At 32.9% G+C, this 11016-nt stretch overlaps 1 pseudogene; it reads right to left on the reverse strand.

The window, feature by feature from the left end:
- Positions 1–258: 258 nt before the first annotated feature.
- On the reverse strand, positions 259–367 carry LOC136835098 (5S ribosomal RNA; annotated as a pseudogene).
- Positions 368–11016: the final 10649 nt, after the last annotated feature.

Here is an 11016-nt window from a genome sequence, read left to right on the forward strand (position 1 = left end):
ATTATTATTATTATTATTATTTCGGTAGATGAAATCTATTCACATGGAACAAGCACACCAAAGGAGCCATTGACTTGAAATTCAAGCTTCCAAAGAATGTTGGTTTCACCCTTCCACCGCAGACCCACAGTGTGGCAGTAACTGATCAATATACAGAACCAGTTATTTTTTCATCGCCCTGGGGGAGGCGCGAACTCGCAACATCTGAGCGGCATGTCACGACACTAGCGACAACGCCAGCGGACCAGCAAAGTCAGACGCCAACAGCATCTGGTGTTCCCAAGCGGTCACCCCTCCAAGTACTGACCAGACCCAACGTTGCTTAACTTCGCTGAAGCGGTGCTTTCAACGTGGTATGGCAGTGAAAACAAATAGAAGCAGAGTATAATCAATTAGTCATTGTCAGTTTTGGCTTTGGCAGTGGTGTAACAACTGATCAGTCAGTAATTCAAATTATTCCAGTTGTAATTTTGATGATTATATTCGGTAATAATATGCGACAAAGGTTTGGATATGATTTCAACATTTTTCACGGAACTAATGTTTATAATTAAGATGAGGGCCATGATGATGATGATAATAATAATAATAATAATAATAATAATAATAATAATAATAATAATAATTATTATTATTATTATTATTATTATTATTATTATTATTATTATTATTATTATTATTATTATTATTGGAGTGACTTTTTGAAGAGACCAACTTTTTTATGGAAAAACATTTCAGTAACTACTTTTTGAAGAAACAAACCAAGAACGAAATACAGAAAAAAATTTTGATGTTTATATTAAAACAAAATCATAAACAAATAAATAAGTAAAAAAAAATGATTTCAGTAAATCTTTAACCATAATCAAGGCCACCGATTGGTCTCGATATAGAGCTTGCAGCGGCCCATATTTAACCACGATTATGGCTAAAGCTTTAACCTTAACCTTAAATAAAATAAAAACTACTGAGGGCTAGAGGGCTGCAATTTGGTATGTTTGATGATTGGAGGGGGATGATCAACATACCAATTTGCAGCCCTCTAGCCTCAGCAGTTTTTAAGAACTGAGAGCGGACAGACAAAGCCATCTCAGTACTTTTCGTCTACAGAAAACTAAAAGTAATTTTGTTCCTTCTTACATAATCAGCATGCCTGGATCATTCCCAAATGGGTGAAGTCAATGATTTTGGTGTAAAATATTCCTGACATGCCTGCGACAAGAGGTCCAATTAGTGGAGAGCGAGTTCATGAACTTCTTATCATTTCTTGAGGTCTGAGCAATATGTGAAAGACTTGTCGTAGGAATCAATTTTAATTTTCGATGCGAAACTAGACATTAGTGTCAGTTATGCTCGTTTATTTCGATAAAGTAAGTGGTTTCAACTAATGAGTTCCCAGGGAACCTAACTGTTAATTTTACGTCATAATAATAATAATAATAATAATTATTTCATTAGTAACAGTCATATCAACAATCATTAAATTTATAACTGAAATAATGAACGTACGTGGAATTAAGTGAGAGAATCCATGACATAATAATGACCTTGGTTTCAACTAATGAGTTCCCAGGAGAACCTAACTGTTAATGTTTATGTCATAATAATAATAATAATAATAATAATAATAATAATAAAATAATAATAATAATAATAATAATAATAATAATAATAATAATAATATTATTTCATTAGTAATAGTCATATCAACAATCATAAAATTTATAACTGAAATGATGAACGTACGTGGAATTAAGTTAGAGAATCCATGACACAATAATGACCTAATATTATAGAAGAGCCTCTCATATATTACTGTCATTTTTATAGTAAAATTATTAATAACAATAATAATTAAATTTCTAACAGAAATGATGAAGAAGATACCTGGAATTACCTGAGAGAATTAATGGCTGGATAATGGCTTAACATTACAGAATATCTGCAGCTTACCAATTGCCTGAAACACTGGGCAAGTCCATCGTGTGAATTATGTTCAGCATTAACCCACATTCCACCCGGAAGCTCACATCATTGCCACATCAATCATGTGAATGATCTGTCTTCCCCCTCACGTAGCGCATTCGTACCTTGATGGATGCCCTGTCGCTCGAGACAACTTTCTGCCCCGCGTGTCCTGTCCGACCGACGTGGCACATGATATTGCGCTCTCTCTCTCTCTCTCTCTCTCTCTCTCTCTCTCTCTCTCTCTCTCTCTCTCTCTGTGTGTGTGTGTGTGTGTGTTAAAGTTTTTGATCAAGTATAAGATCTCTCTCTCTCTCTCTCTCTCTCTCTCTCCCTCTCTCTCTCTCTCTCTCTCTCTTCATTTATTTTCTTATTATTATGTATTGCATGTTTATAGTGAAACTCTCTCTCTCTCTCTCTCTCTCTCTCTCTCTCTCTCTCTCTCTCTCTCTCTCTCTCTCTCTTCGTTAAAGTTGTTGATGATTATACCTCTCATGCTTTTATTGAACCTTAAGTAACCTATGCATTATTATCCCTCTCTCTCTCTCTCTCTCTCTCTCTCTCTCTCTCTCTCTCTCTCTCTCTCTCTCTCTCTCTCTCTCTCTCTCTCTCTTCGTTAAAGTTTTTGATAATTATGCATCTCATGTTTTTATTGAAACTTACTTAACCTATGCATTAGTATTCTCTCTCTCTCTCTCTCTCTCTCTCTCTCTCTCTCTCTCTCTCTTCTCTCTCTTTGATGTACATCATTGCAGCTAGAAACCTGGCCTTTTTAAACATGAATGATATTTCTTTGAAGCCTGAAATGGTACCTGTAAATTTTTAGATTGAAATGTCAATCACATGACACTTTTTTCTTTATACATTTTCTATTTTATATTTGGTGAAAATCCTTTGGTATCATGCAATATTTGCAAACGCACACACACACATACACATAACTACAAAGAGAGAGAGAGAGAGAGAGAGAGAGAGAGAGAGAGGATTTGTGGACGAACACCTGTTGAATTCCGAAGTGGTCGATTTTCTCGTCAAAAAGATGATAATATTCTTCCCACTTCAGAGCTTTTAAAGGGATATTAATATTTACGGTAAATGAAATAGTGTTGAAGGGTTGTATTGTTTGTCTGTATACATATATACATACATATATCGTATGTATATACATATATATATGTGTGTGTGTCTGTGTGTGTGTGTGTGTGCACGCGCGCGTGAATAGTTGTGAGAACTCTCTAATACCAAACCATAAAAGGTACAGTATACAGCTAAATAATGAATCAAAATGATTGAATAAAAGTTTAATAAAACAAAATTAAACTACAAAGACAGAGCAGCTATAATCTAGTCCCAATCACTATAGCCTCCAAAACAGACAGACAGACTACGTCCATTTCAGAGGAACTGAAGATTGCTCTACAGATTATACGATTCCTTTTTCCCGAAATCGTCGGCTGAAACTCCGGGTGTTCGGCGCACAAACAGAAGCTGCGTGGGAAACCGAATTCAGATCCAGGGTTTGTAATACCACGTTATCTCAATCTCTTTCACTCGATTCAGTTCGAATTTCAGTATCATCCAGCCAACTGCAATCTGTTGCGGAGCATTTTACAGCATCGCTTCCAGCAAATAGCTTAATAAAGACGACTAGAGATCCTGTACATGTATGGCTCAAAAACACGACGATTGCGAGGACAACTCATATAGAAACATTCAAAATACTGAAAGCATAACAAAAGTAGACAGTAACCTCTTCACATTAAACGAAAACCAGACAAGACATAATGGATAGAAACTACAACTGAAGAGATGCAACACATCTCATCGTGGGAACTTCTTCGCATACAGGATATGTGACACATGGAATAAACTGCCACCAGAAGTAGTCAACAGCAACAGTGTGGAAGAGTTTAAAAGACAGCTACACAAAATCATTAGAACACTGTGAATGAACAGTAAAACCCGCTCCTGGAGATAAATGAGCACATGATGTCTCCTCGGATGGACTAAAAAGTCTTTGAGAAATCCTTGTAACTCCTTTGTAACTCCTTGTAACTATGGAACATGTAAATTGGTTTCAGTTCTCTAGTTCTCGTTGATCAGGCTGGAGGGAATTTTTTTTTTCTCTTTGTTTTCTTTTTTTTACTTCATGTTGAAAGGATTAAATTTACATTATTTACAGTTACAATATTTACAGTATGGTTACAGTATACATCAACACAGTATACATAGGCATTTCTTTATAGAGGCATAATTTACACATCTTGCTTTAGTTATTGGCTACTCAGAAACAGTAATCAATAATATAATCTCTTGTGAAAATTTAATTTATTCTTTCTTTGTCATTATTTTTCAATAGCCACCTATCATAAAAGTTGCTCTTAACAAAGGAATTAAAGTTTTCAATAAGGTGAGTCTGTTTTTTGTTAATAGTATATAGATTGTGGTGTTTGGGGGGATGGGGCATAGGTACCTCGTTAAAGAGCATTACGCGAAGGTTCCCTTACTCTCATGAAATCAAAAGCATTTTATGCTTTAAAACTGATATAAATAGTGAGGCACATTCATTGGCCAATAGCGGCTCTATTAATACCATCATCTAACCTATAATCAGCTTAACTGGCGTTAATCATAATCTCATTAGCCTAGAATTAGTCGTTTTTCACGCGTGGAATTCACACAACCTTCAAACCGGACAAAAATTGCAAAAGTGTTGGAGGACATAAGTATGCAAATAAAACAAGTAAAAAATGCGCCGAAGTTTCTTCGGCGCAATCGAGTTTTATGTACAGCATATAATACTGTATGAAAATCCAAGCCACGACCCATACAACTCTCAGCCGCGTCCAGTGAAACTTTCAGCCACGGCCAGGTGGTGGCCTGTGTTGTTGGCGCTTATAGCGGTACCAGACGCACGATCATGGCTAACTTTAACCTTAAATAAGATCAAATCTACTGAGGCTAGAGGGCTGCAATTTAGTATGTTTGATGCTTGGAGGGTGGATGATCAGCATACCAATTTGCAGCCGTCTAGCCTCAGTAGTTTTTAAGATCTGAGGGCGGACGGAGAAAGTGCGGACAGAAAAAGTGCGGACGGACGGACGAAGCCGGCAAAATAGTTTTCTTTTACAGAAATCTAAAAAACAGAACGAAAGACATCAATGGGAACCAGAACCGGAAGTCTGATTGATTCATGAGCAGACCGAAATGAGAGGATTATCATGGTGGATAGGGAGAGGGGGTGGGGGCCGGGGGAAGGGGCAGCCAAGAAAATCCTATAATCCTATAATACTTCGGCAGTTATTCAAAGGGCACGAGAAACCAACAACATGGAAATTAAATTACTGTCAATCATGGTGTTATGATTGATCACAGAGAGAGAGAGAGAGAGAGAGAGAGAGAGAGAGAGAGAGAGAGAGGATGGTGGTCGGAAATACCAGTGAATTATATTATATTATTTTACCTTTACTGGCTGTTAGATAGGATATTTTTTCTTAAATAGTTGATGTTTTTGTGTGAAAAAATCTTATATTATTCTACAATTGCATAGATTATTATAATTTCGTTTTCACTGTAATGACAGGAAATATATATATATATTATATTATATATATATATATATATATATATATATATATATATATATATATATATATATATATATATATGTATATATATGTTTATATATATATATATATATATATATATATATATATATATATATATATATATATATATATATATATATATATATATGTTTATATATATATATATATATATATATATATATATATATATATATATATATATATATATATATATATATATACATATATATATATATATATATATAAATATACATATGTATATTTATATACATACATATATATATATATATATATATATATATATATATATACATACACATGCACAAAGCAACGGCTTCTTGCAGGAGACTCCCTCGGCGAGTAAGGCAAGATTGCAAGACCATCCAAGATAATAACTCTTAGTCGAAGGCTAATAAGAGTGACGGAGGGCGAGATGAAGCTATGACAAGAATAAAAGAGGGAGTCAGAAGGAGCGGATAGGATGGAGGCTTGAGATCACGGGGGCTTTTCCCTCAGGATAATGGAAGGGACGTGGAGGACACCGAAGGACCTTGAAAAGATAATAAGCGCCTCTCCGCTCGAGGGCTTTCGCGGGATTATGCTGACGACGAGAATTCCATAAGGCGAGTGAGGACATTATGAGGAGGAAATGGCCTCTGGAGTTGACGCAGTTTAGGAAGAGGAGAGAAAAGCAGTTATGAAAGCAAAGCGCAAAAATATTTTTAAGTAGTTTGTTAGAAGGGAAGAGGATTAATTAAGAAAAATGTTCTGAACAGCTTATAAAGAGGAAACAAGACGAAGGATATTTTTAAGTAGTTTATAAAAGAAAGAAGAAGAGTTACTATGAAAACGTTTTAAGCAGCCAAGGAAGAGGAAAAAAGTAGATATTACAGCAAAACGCAAAAATATTTTTAAGTGGTTTGTTAGAAGGAAAGAAAAATATTAATTATGAAAAACGTTCTAAACATCTTAGGAAGAGAGCAAATCGGCGGATAAGGAAGAGGAAAGAAAAGTAGTTATTAATGCCAAACTACAAAATATTTTAAGTAGTTTATTAAAAGAAAAGAAGATTAATTATGAAAAATGTTCTAAAAAGTTTAAGAAGAGGAAAAAAACAATTGTTGAAGCAAAACGAAAAATATTTTTAAGTAGTTTATGAGAATGAAAGGAGAAGAGTTACTATAAAAAATGTTCTAGCAGCTTAGGAAAAGAAAAATATAAACAGTTGATATACATAAAACTGAGGATATTTTTTTAAGTCGTTTCTAGAAAGGAAACGAGAAGAGTTATCATGTGAAATTGTTTAAACAGCATTTCCAGTTCGATATTATTCTTAATGAATACCCGACTAATAAAAGCATTTGAGGTCGAAGATTGACCTTCAAATTGTACGCAGGGCCCGAAAAAAAGGCCAAAATATTAATTATGGCGAGGCACAAGATTCTATCGTAAGCCGATTACTTTTTAATATTCATAAATCACCTACACGGTGTCTCCTGTGACGGCGCCTTTGCGGAGTCTGAATATGATACACATTTTGTGCTCTCAAAAAATAGAAAATTTTGGTTTTTATGAACAAAGTAGACCGCGAAAACCCGTTATTTTCATAGAGTTTTGCAATTACCAATATTCGTATTTAGCCTTCTGGACCTGACTTCTGTAACCACCTAAGGTCCCCAGATGGAAATTGATCGTCTGCAATCTGTATTTTATGTTGTTATCATTTTTTATTTATTTTTTTTCTATTACTCCCGATATAATTACTGTCACTACCATTATTATGAATTATATTTTTTCTACTTCTTCAGCAACTGTGTGGATACTGCCGATAATTATTTTTGTCATGTTACTTTATGTATCTAGATTGTGTGTAGTTTATTTGTGTCTTCCATGTATATGGTTCTGAGCCGCAATAAAGATTATTATTATTATTATTATTATTATTATTATTATTATTATTATTATTATATAGCTATAAAGTATACATGTATATACATAATGTATACTTATGCATATACATACGTATATGTATATACATATACACATACACAGACATATAAATAAGCATATACGCAAATATATTTTGTGTTCTAATTCCTTTCCAATCACATCATTTCAAAGCAATCTTAGATCCTTCCTTGACAAGAAATGCATTCCACAATTTCCAAATTTCAGTTTACTAAATGACTTTAGATTCATAAATCTTCCATACTTGCGAACTCTTACCTTTTAAATACGAAAAAACCTTTGCAAAATAATAAGAAATACCTACCAACGGAGACACCTTAGGTTTGTTTTTCCTAATAAATATATTATTGGTGCTCACCTAAGCAAGGAGGTACCTGACGGATTGTCTTCATCTGTTGTTTGCCAGTTCACTTGTCCTGGTTGCAATACCTGGTATATTGGTAGTTACAACCGTTGATTGCAACGCAGAATTTCTGACCACATGGAAGGATACATCGATGAACAATAATAAATGGCACAGTTAAAATGGCACAGGAAAAAAAATGGCGCGGTAAAAATGGCACAGGTGAAAATAACACAGGTGAAAATGGTACAAGTGAAAAAATATTAAAAAAAAAAAAAAACGCGGCAAAACACATGTCCCCGACACTAGGAAAAAAAAACATTGTAGATGAATCAATGTTTCGCCTCGTGTCATATTTTGATCCCAGAGTACTCTCCCCTCGGGGATCAAATTTCGAAACATTGTAGATAATCTAATCCCGTGTTTAAGGCTCGAGGATAAATGTACTAAACAATCCCCAAGGGCAAAACAAATTTGATCCCCGAGGGACTAGCACTAAACACGGCGAAACATTGTAGATGAATCACTGTTTCGCCATATTTAGTACTAGCCCTCGGGGCTCAGATGCACTTAGGGACATATTTTGATTCCCGACGGGTTAGTACTAAACACGGCGAAACATTGTAGATGAATCAATATATTATTTCCCTTGCGCCGTTTTTTTTTATTTTCACTTGTGCCATTTTTACCTGTTCCATTATTACCTAAATTCGGGATGCATCAGAACACAGCATCCACTAACAAAACCGCCACTCTTAATTATCTGAGATAACACTCGCCGGAAAGACCACAGTTTCACACACGAAGAATTCAAAATCCTGTATAAAGCAACAGGCAAACTGGACCTTCTCATGACGGAAGCTCTGGGCATTAGGAGAATGAAACCAGGACCAAATGGTAACAATCTGCTTATTCAGCTTTTTACTAAGTAGCATTATACCTACTTCGAATGTTACAGGTATTTTGGCTGTTACCTAGTTTCCCTTTGTAGTTCCTTTGCATTGTTTATGGTTGTCAGTTCATTACAACTATGCTAAATGCTCGTTTTGATAAACATGTTTAATTATTTTTGTCATGTGCACTTTATTACCGTAAGTAAATGATACTCGTCATATTTCATGTCTTTTACATCCTATTGTTTTTGTATATCTGATATATATATATATATATATATATATATATATATATATATATATATATATATATATATATATATATATATATATATATATATATATATATATATATATATATATATATATATATATGTATATATACACATATACATATATATATATGTGTGTGTGAATGTGTAACAAAAAAAGGAGAGAGAGAGAGAGAGAGAGAGAGAGAGAGAGAGAGAGAGAGAGAGAGAGAGAGAGAGAGAGAGAGTGAGAGCTCTTCCGCCATTAACCCCTTAATCTCTCCGTAAAATATCATGCAGAGATTGTCGGGTCCCAAGAATATTCCTGAGATTCCAGCGGCATTTTAAAGTAGGACATATCCTGGAACTTAACACTTGAGAATAACATTATACAGACACCTAAAGCGGTAGAAATTGCGGGGGATGATGTAAAATGTTAGAAATAATAGGTTTTTCTGAGAGGTGCATTCTTACAATAACACACACGCATATATATATATATATATATATATATATATATATATATATATATATATATATATATATATATATATATATATATATATATATATATATACAGTATATATATAAATATACTGTACACATATATAGTTATAATATATATATATATATATATATATATATATATATATATATATATATATATATATATATATATATATATATATATATATATATAGTTATAATATATATATATATATATATATATATATATATATATATATATATATATATATATATATATATATATATATACATACATATGAGAATCTATCTTAAAACCATTACATGCATAAACGAATTCCGTTGGCAAAAAGACATTGACAACAAATCACACTTAACACAGGAGCAGTTACTTCGTAAGTGTCGACACTCATCACACTATTTACAAAAACAAGTGTTCTAGTTAGCCTGTATTTGCAAATGCATTTTCCACTTTATTTGCACCAAAACGTCATAATCATTGTGTTTATAAATTTAATGGCACTCTGTTTTCCCATTAACCTGAGGATAAACGCAAGAAGTTCATGTCGCAATTTGCATATTAAAAAGTTCAGTATATTTCTCACTTTTCAGTGAATTACTAATTCACTCGAAATTTCAGATTTTAATTTACCATAATTATCATTTATTCATCGTCCACGCCTACATTGATATCGCATTTTCCATCAGATTTATGTAAACAGTTAAATTTTCCAGTAACCCCTAAGTGCCTTTTCAGAGAGCAATAGTGCGTGCTGCTAGCTTAGAAGGCCTCTGCTCCAACTTCTTGTAGAGGTGTCACGTTGTCACACTGTATTTTTCTTAGCAAATATCTCTCCTCCTCATTGATATACAACTGTAGATCATTCTACATGGAATTGCTATTAATTTCAATAATTACATTCTCTTTCTGTTCACTGTCGAATGCTGTTCAACCAATCGTGCTTAACAATCTTAATATATATTTAAGATTGTTTCACGTGGTTGTTTATTTTGAAAAATAATAATTTTAATGATGACCAGTATAATAGACATGATATCAGCTTTTGTTTGTACTGTCTAACAAATGTACTATTATCTTTTTTTTTCCTGTCAGCATTTACTTTAATTTGCTAAATAGGAATATCTTCAGGAAAGCATCACAAAATATAAACTATTTATTTGAAGATTACATCTGAAACGCATGAAATCAACACGTACCAGATTTCTTATATCAGCTGACAAGTAATATTACTAAAAATATACGAAATAACTCAATAATAATAATAATAATAATAATAATAATAATAATAATAATAATAATAATAATAATAATAATAATAATAATAATAATAATCAGGAGTTTTTTCCTTCACATGGCACTTTTACATAAATATTCACAAAACCATATTAGAGAAAATAAATTTCATGTATATATATATATATATATATATATATATATATATATATATATATATATATACATAAATAACTACAATGACGGC

This window comes from Macrobrachium rosenbergii, chromosome 54, assembly GCF_040412425.1.
Source record: "Macrobrachium rosenbergii isolate ZJJX-2024 chromosome 54, ASM4041242v1, whole genome shotgun sequence".
NCBI classification, from domain to species: domain Eukaryota; kingdom Metazoa; phylum Arthropoda; class Malacostraca; order Decapoda; family Palaemonidae; genus Macrobrachium; species Macrobrachium rosenbergii.